The 7,142-nt window shown below is 42.1% G+C and overlaps 1 long non-coding RNA gene across 1 annotated transcript; it reads left to right on the top strand.

Moving 5' to 3' along the window:
• Nucleotides 1–1,355: 1,355 nt before the first annotated feature.
• LOC137471906 (uncharacterized) lies at nucleotides 1,356–6,260 on the top strand. The gene is made up of 3 exons (XR_010997921.1): nucleotides 1,356–1,442; nucleotides 1,646–1,794; nucleotides 5,972–6,260. It is a non-coding gene; the product is annotated as an uncharacterized lncRNA (long non-coding RNA).
• The last annotated feature ends 882 nt before the right edge of the window (nucleotides 6,261–7,142 follow it).

Here is a 7,142-nt window from a genome sequence, read left to right as displayed (position 1 = left end):
ACTGTACGCACAATATCAACATTACAAATGTCTTGGAGACAAATACTGCTTGAAACTACAACCCTTAGGGCTTTCCAGAAGGGGGACTGATTAAACCAGATGGGGAGAATTTAGCCACAGCAGGCCAGATTCTCAGCTAATGTAAATCAGCTTCACTCCGTAGATGATTTGCAGCAGCTGGAACCTGTAGCTTCAAAGGATCAAGTTGCAGTCTCCTGAGCAATTGAGTCTGCATAGATTTCTCCCAGTAAAATTAACAAGACCAATGTGTGTTGTGGGGGAGAACTAATCCTTAAATTAACAGAAATTGCTGAGACTTAAATAGTAATTTCTCTAGTTAGAGACTCACCAGGTTTTTCTTTTAGCTTCTCAGACCTTTTTTCCCTGAACCTTACAATATAATCAATACTGAAATAACACATCTGAATGGCCTTGGATGGTAGCAAGCCATAAAAGCTTCTGAAAGCTGTTAAAATTAAAATGTCCCTTTCTAAGTGGAAGAAGTTTTTAAGGACAAGACAGCAGCTGCTTTGAAATGTCTGTGAATTCTTTTCTCCTTGCAATTAGCAGCAAACAATAAAGGCCTCTTTTTAGAGCATTGATGGCATTTCCTTGGCTTTGGCAGCTTTTGTCTTTTCTAAATGGTAATAACTGTGAGTGTTTGTTTCTGTTTAGGAGGTAACATGTAGCCCTGCAAAGCACGCTGGTTCCACATGCTAGCTGTAGGCACCTTCTTCTGAGAAACTGTTTCAAGCCTGGGCCTCTGTAATTAGTATTTTTAGTGATGCATACTATAAACCTAATAGTGCTGTTATGCCTAGCTTACCCGAAATTGGTAAGCAGTGAAATTCCTCACTTGCCCAGCTGTTCAGCAGTTGTCTCTCAGTCCTCCATGCCCTGCAGAGCTTTGTGCTTCTACCAGCAAGAAGAATTTGCTTTGTGGTAGCGAAGTAGAGGCACAGAGGAAAGGTTTGTTTGGCTGCTTTCAATCCTTTGTTGCTGTGTATATGGTTTCAGGCAGCTCTGAATGAAAAACGTCCAGTGAGTTCACTTGTATCTCCCTTTTCTGGGGATAGCAGGGCATTAGATGGCAACTTAGGGAGCTGCAGTGTGTTCCAAGCTGTGCACGGACCCAGTGTAAAGAGCTATCTGTGTACCTGATAAGTTTACAGCCAAAATCCTTTTCTTACTGAGCACAGAGCCCCAGCTGCTTCAACAAGTGCAGTTCTCAGCTGCAGCTGATAGGTGTTTGTAATCTGCAGAGTCCTGAGCTAGGAAACTGCTCAGGAACACCTGATTGCTCTCAAATGTGCCTGTGACTCCTAGCCTGGAGTCCTTCTCTGAGGAACACGTTTGGAGTCCTTCTCTGAGGAACACGTTGCTGGTTTTGCTCTTTGGGAACAGTGTCCACCTTCTGTAGCTGGTGGGGTGCCCTCAGGAAGGTAAGGCCAGACATTCTGTTTTGAGTTTATAGAGTTTTCTTTGTTTGAGTCTTGCTCTTTGGAAGTGAGATTGTTGAAACTGGAGAGGTTTCCAGCTGGTCTCTTGAAATGTGTTTCACAGAAAAATGGAGAGGGGCTCTAGCTTCTCCTTTTAGCATTTCCACTTCTTTAGAACGTGAGGTCAGGAGGAATTCCTGCTTCAGAGTTTGGCTGCTGAAGGCTAAGTTTGCTTAGAAGGGTTTGCTTAGAAGCTCCTCCTGTGCTCTTGGAGATGATGGCAATTTCCAGCAGGAGGAGATTCCTCCTCTTCCAGTCAGCAATGGTGTGCTTCCAGTCCCATGCACTCGACCGTGTGATTCAGCTGTCTGAAAGCATGAAACAATTTTACATCTGAGGCTGCATTTTTGTGGTGCTTGGGTTATATGTCCAAGTTTTATTGCTTACCAAGAGGGCTAGAGTGCTTCTAGAGGCTGAGATTTTTTGTTGTCCTTTGATTCTAGGACCTGAGACTTTAATTAAAAGCTTCAAGCAGTTAGAGACACACACTAAAAGCACGAGGTTGCAACCTTGTTCTTCAGGGAGAAGTAGAATTTTTCAGAGTGTATTAAGGCTACAAAGGCCACCTGTTCAATTTTAACAGGGTTGGGTTGGTTTTTGTGGCATGCTTTTCTCCCAGCAAGAATCTCTCCTAGGAAATCTGAGGGAAGCAGGGAAATTGAAATGATTTTGAGATGATCTGAAAACAAAATCTGTGAAGAAAAACATTCATTTTAAGCACTTAGATGAAGACAGGAAAGGCATTTAGCTGAGGAGCTTGAGTAAATACTTAATAAGGACAGAACAATGCATAAAGTAGTGTAGTTTGCAAAGACAGCATAGCAATGAAGGAAATAATGTGTTTCTCCACAAATTAGATTCTCATTTGTAAGGATACATGTCACAGAGCAATTTCAGAGCTAGGTATTTCCAGATATTCTGTCATTTGAAATATTTGTACCAAAAGTGAGCATCTTTTTAAAGGAAATATTCTAGCTTAAGCAGAGCTTAAGGTGAAGTCTCCATGCTGTGTTGTGCAGGTCAGACTTTGTGCTTCTTTTGGTCTCAACATCTCTGAATCTGTTTCTGTGCACTGGCAGTGTTATGTGCACCAGTTTTTCTTATCTCCTTGGGAAAACTGATCCAAGGAAGGAGTCTAAAGTTTCCCTTGGTTACAACTTGTGGACTGCTTTAGGCTTTAGTGAAAACCACCATCAAAATTTGTCCCATTTGCACAAGACACAGATGCTGCAAAGAGGTGAATAGCACACATGAGAGGACAAAGGGAACGTTCTTGAGTGACTTCAAATATGTATTTCTATGCAAATTGATGTTTTGTTGCATTCTGGAGTTTTGTTTGTTTGTTGGGTTTTTTGCTCTTGTTTTGGTTGTTTGTTTTTTCCAAAATCTGAATTTCCAATTCCCAATATCATTTTGCAATGTTTTTAGATAAAACTCCAGTATTATCTTAAGGATTTTCCCTTCGGCAATAAGCAGCTGTTTAGAAGCTTTACTTTAATGAAAGCAGTTTTGTATGGGAATTTCCTTTAGGCCTTGTCGACCAGTCTGTTGTCAGCACAATTTAGCACAGAGATGGGGAAAAGACCCAACCACTCCATTTTTCAGGGTTCTGTGAGTGGGATAAATTCACCTGTCAGCTGCTCTGCTGGCACCTCTGCTACCCACTGGCTGAGTTTGGAGCTCGCTCTGCCATTCAGACAGAAGCAGGGGCGAGGACTGAGGGTGAAAGCAGCATTCCAAACCCATTCCAGCTGGCACACTTTAGTCCATGAGCTGCTTTCCAGTGCCCGAGGCACTGTGAGCAGGCTCCATAGCCTTTGCAAAGGCAATCACAATGGACACTGCAGAGCCCAGAGGGAAGAGAAATGCTCCTCTTGACTCCTCACCTCCTCACAGGACAAATGCGGTTGCTGGCTCTTAGAGCCATGAAGATAAATCATAAAAAAGTGGGTTTTTTGGTGGTTTTTTCCCCCCCAGGATAGCTGAGTGGTTTGTTCATCAGTGTGCTGGATGAGGTGCATGTTTTCTTATAAAAATGTACTTGTTTCACTGTTCATTTATCATAGGAAATAACAGCACTCACATGCCTGTTTTCTTCTATTTGACTCTAATTTCATGAATCTCTGCAGAAAGCCAAATATACCTATTCAATTTACACTTGGAAGGATATTGCTGCATTTATAAATAATCCAGTCTTTTCTCTGCAACAATGCAGATATTCTTCTGGAATTAAAAGTCATCCCAATATTTTGCTGTTTTGCAAAGCTTTGAGCATTCTCCCTGATATCAACAACATGGGGTTTTTTTCCTATCTTAGTTGTAGGCCACTATCTGGACTTACTCTCAAGGGATCCTTCATGACCCTGTTAAGCTCCAGTGAAAACATCTATTTAATATTTTTCATTTTCTTTTTTTTTTTTTTTTTCAGTTGTCACAAAGTTTTTGAGCCTGCTTCATAAATCTACCAAATGGCTGTTCTGCCAGCTGATGACTCATCAGCTTTTAGAGATACAAAAGAGAAAGATTAGCTGCTTAGGCAAGTGTAGAAGTGTGTGAGGAAGAGAGTGGGCAAAATGCTTCCTTGGGGGATGTCAAGAAAAGGTGTAAAAAGGGATTTTTAAGCCCTCAAAAGGCAGCTGTTTGTTCTAGCTCTTTTTTTTTCTTGCCTAGAAAAATATTTCTCACACAGTTTTTAATATTCCAGGCAGTTTAGTAAAATCTTCCCCTGAAAAATAGGAAAACAAATTTCCTTTAATGTCATATGAGCCTAATGTGCACATTCTACAATGGATTTTACTCACACTTTCTTGTATTTTTCCTTCTTTTCTGCACGCCAGGATTTGCCTCTGTTCTCATTATGTAATACACAAGTATGGTTACTGAGATAGAGAGTAAGTGTAACAAACTAAAACCAGATCTGCTTAAGGCACCACTGATAGTTTTTGCTTTGTCCTATACTAAAAACCAGAAGAATGAGCATTGAAGAAGGATTGCAATATTCATGTACATATTTAAGGCAAGAATATTCAGCAAAGTCTGCTAGAAAAAAAGTTAACTGCTGTAATGGAAACTTGTGCTCTTATTTTAACTCCTTCAGCATTGGTGTTCCTCTTGTGTTTTCAGCTCCTGGAGTCAGGTGATTTCAAAATTGTTTTTCTGAATATATGTGCTCATGTGTGTGCATGTTCGCTTTTCCACACCGGTGGAGAAAGCTATGAAAATATGATGTAGTTCCCAAAGTCTCAGAAGTGAGAAGGTAAAAAGTAATTCAGACATTTTTGTTTTAAACAATATTATTTCTTTTAGAAATAGCTCCTGATTATTGTTTTAGGCCATTTTTTTTTTTGCCCTGTTAACATTCAGACTTGGAAAGACTTAGGCTGCATATTGTTTCCAGTTACATCTGTCCCATACACAGCAATCTGTCACAGTGGCTTTTGATCTAGAGCAACGTAACTGAGAGGAAAATTCTCCCTTCAAATGGACTTCATATTCTCAAATGCTGGCAGCATTTAAAAGTGATCTTCACTGTCTCACTTTGCTTTATATTCAGTTCAATTTGAGGTGTTTGTTTTCATCCACCCCTTTATTTTATTTACTGCTCTTTTGAGCAAAGGAATACATATTCCTTTCCCAGCAGAGGAACAAACTGTGCTGGTTTCCAAGGTATTTTTGGAGAGAAGCAAGCCATGGCTGCTTGCAGGAGTACAGAAGAAGAGACTCAGCTACATCTGGAAATGTTTGTCTCATTAACTTAAGGTGCATCAGTGACCTTCTTAATTGAGAAATTCAGAAGGGAGAAGGAAAAGGCCCCTGCTTCATTCACGCTGTAGTTTCATCCAATGAACAGCTTAGGAATAAACCCAGCGTTGTCCAGCATTGCTGGCTGGAAGTGGCAGTGAATGCAGGCAGGCTTTGTTATCAATGGTGTGTTCACTGGATGGGTGTCATTCTGGGGAAGAAAAAGCATAGCATAATAGGAAGGAAAAAAAGGTAGTAACTTCCAGGTAATTACTTGCTATCTACAACTTAGTGCAAGTATGGGGAAAAAAACCCCTGCTTTTGGCCTGGGTGGAGTGCTTTGTTTAGTAATTTAACCATCAGCCTTTTGATGTACATTGTGTGCCTCTAGCAAGGTGTTCTAGCATCCTATTTGCCTCCTTTGTTAATGTAGCTGCATCTCAGGCTGAATGCTTCAGGAGCCTTTCTGAAATACCCACTAAATCTCTTTCTTGGACAGGATGTTGTAACATCTCTCTCTTTAGTGTATAATACCCAGTTGGAGTCGTTGCTACAAATCTCATTATTTTATAAGCCTTCGCTGGCTGTGTGTGGCATTGCTTTAAGTAGGTGATGTTTCAGTAGTTCCTCCCTCTGAGCTTTTTCCCTTCTGCTGGATCCAGCTTCTCTGTACAGTATAAAAACAGATTATCACCGTGTCTTTTTCTTTCCTTATCTGACGCATACAGCAGAAACAAAAATTACAGAGAGCTAAAAATTAACAGAGACATGGGAAAGACTTCCATAAGATGACAGCGAGAGGAGATTAATACTTCTTAATGTAGAGACACGAGGCCATGCTATACCTATGCCAAATAACCAGTGCTACAGCGAAGGCAAATTGTGTGCATTTTGCTTCTCTCTAAGTGAGAGCAAAAGGATTTAATGCAACTGTCAAATTGCAATGGAATAAATTTAAAAATGCAAAGCCATACCTTCACAAAGAATGAGAATTAGAGAAACTCAGTGCTGTGAGGCAGCAGTGACACTCTCTGTTCTGCCCTCCTTTACGCCATGTGAAAGGCCTGGTTTATTAAAAGTGATATTGCCACGTGCTGCAAGTCCAGTGGTGATGCAGGTGTTTTCCTGGAAGGTGATGTGCAGTAAACGCCTGGATGGATGGCATGTTGGAGTGTACCTGCAGGCATATCTATACCTGTACAAACGAGTCGTGCACACTCATATCTTCATCATCTTTGAGGAACTTCATGGCACAGCCAAAGCCTCCACACTGAATGGCCCAGGGGGCTGTTCCCAAAATGAAAGAGATCCATCCCCAGTGCAGAACCATGTTTGGTGTCACAGCCCTGGCAGTGCTTCTCCTGGAGAAGCTGGCAGCCCACGGCTGGGACAGGAGCACTCTGTGCTGGGTTCAGAACTGGCTGGATGGCCGGCCCAGAGAGCGGTGGTGAGCGGTGCTGCATCCAGCTGGGGAGAGTGGTGTCCCTCAGGGCTCTGTGCTGGGGCCAGCTCTATTTAATATTTTTACAGACGACATGGATGAGGGCATCGAGTCCTTCATTAGTAAATTTGCAGGCGACACTAAGCTGGGAGCTTGTGTTGATCTGTTGGAAGGAAGGAGGGCTCTGCAGAGAGACTTAGATCGGTTGGATGGATGGGCAGAGTCCAACAGCATGAAGTTTAATAAGTCTAAATGCCGAGTTCTACATTTTGGCCACAAAAATCCCCTACAACGTTACAAGCTGGGGACAGTGTGGCAGTGTTTAGGCAGAAAGGGACCTGGGGGTGCTGGTTGACAGCCAGTTGAATATGAGCCAGCAGTGTGCCTTGGTGGCCAAGAAGGCCAACGGCACCCTGGCCTGCATTAGGAGCTGTGTGACCAGCAGGAGCAGGGAGGTCATT

The sequence above is a fragment of the Anomalospiza imberbis genome, chromosome 3, assembly GCF_031753505.1.
Source record: "Anomalospiza imberbis isolate Cuckoo-Finch-1a 21T00152 chromosome 3, ASM3175350v1, whole genome shotgun sequence".
In the NCBI taxonomy this organism is placed as follows: domain Eukaryota; kingdom Metazoa; phylum Chordata; class Aves; order Passeriformes; family Viduidae; genus Anomalospiza; species Anomalospiza imberbis.
This window is presented reverse-complemented; position numbering and strand designations above follow the sequence as displayed.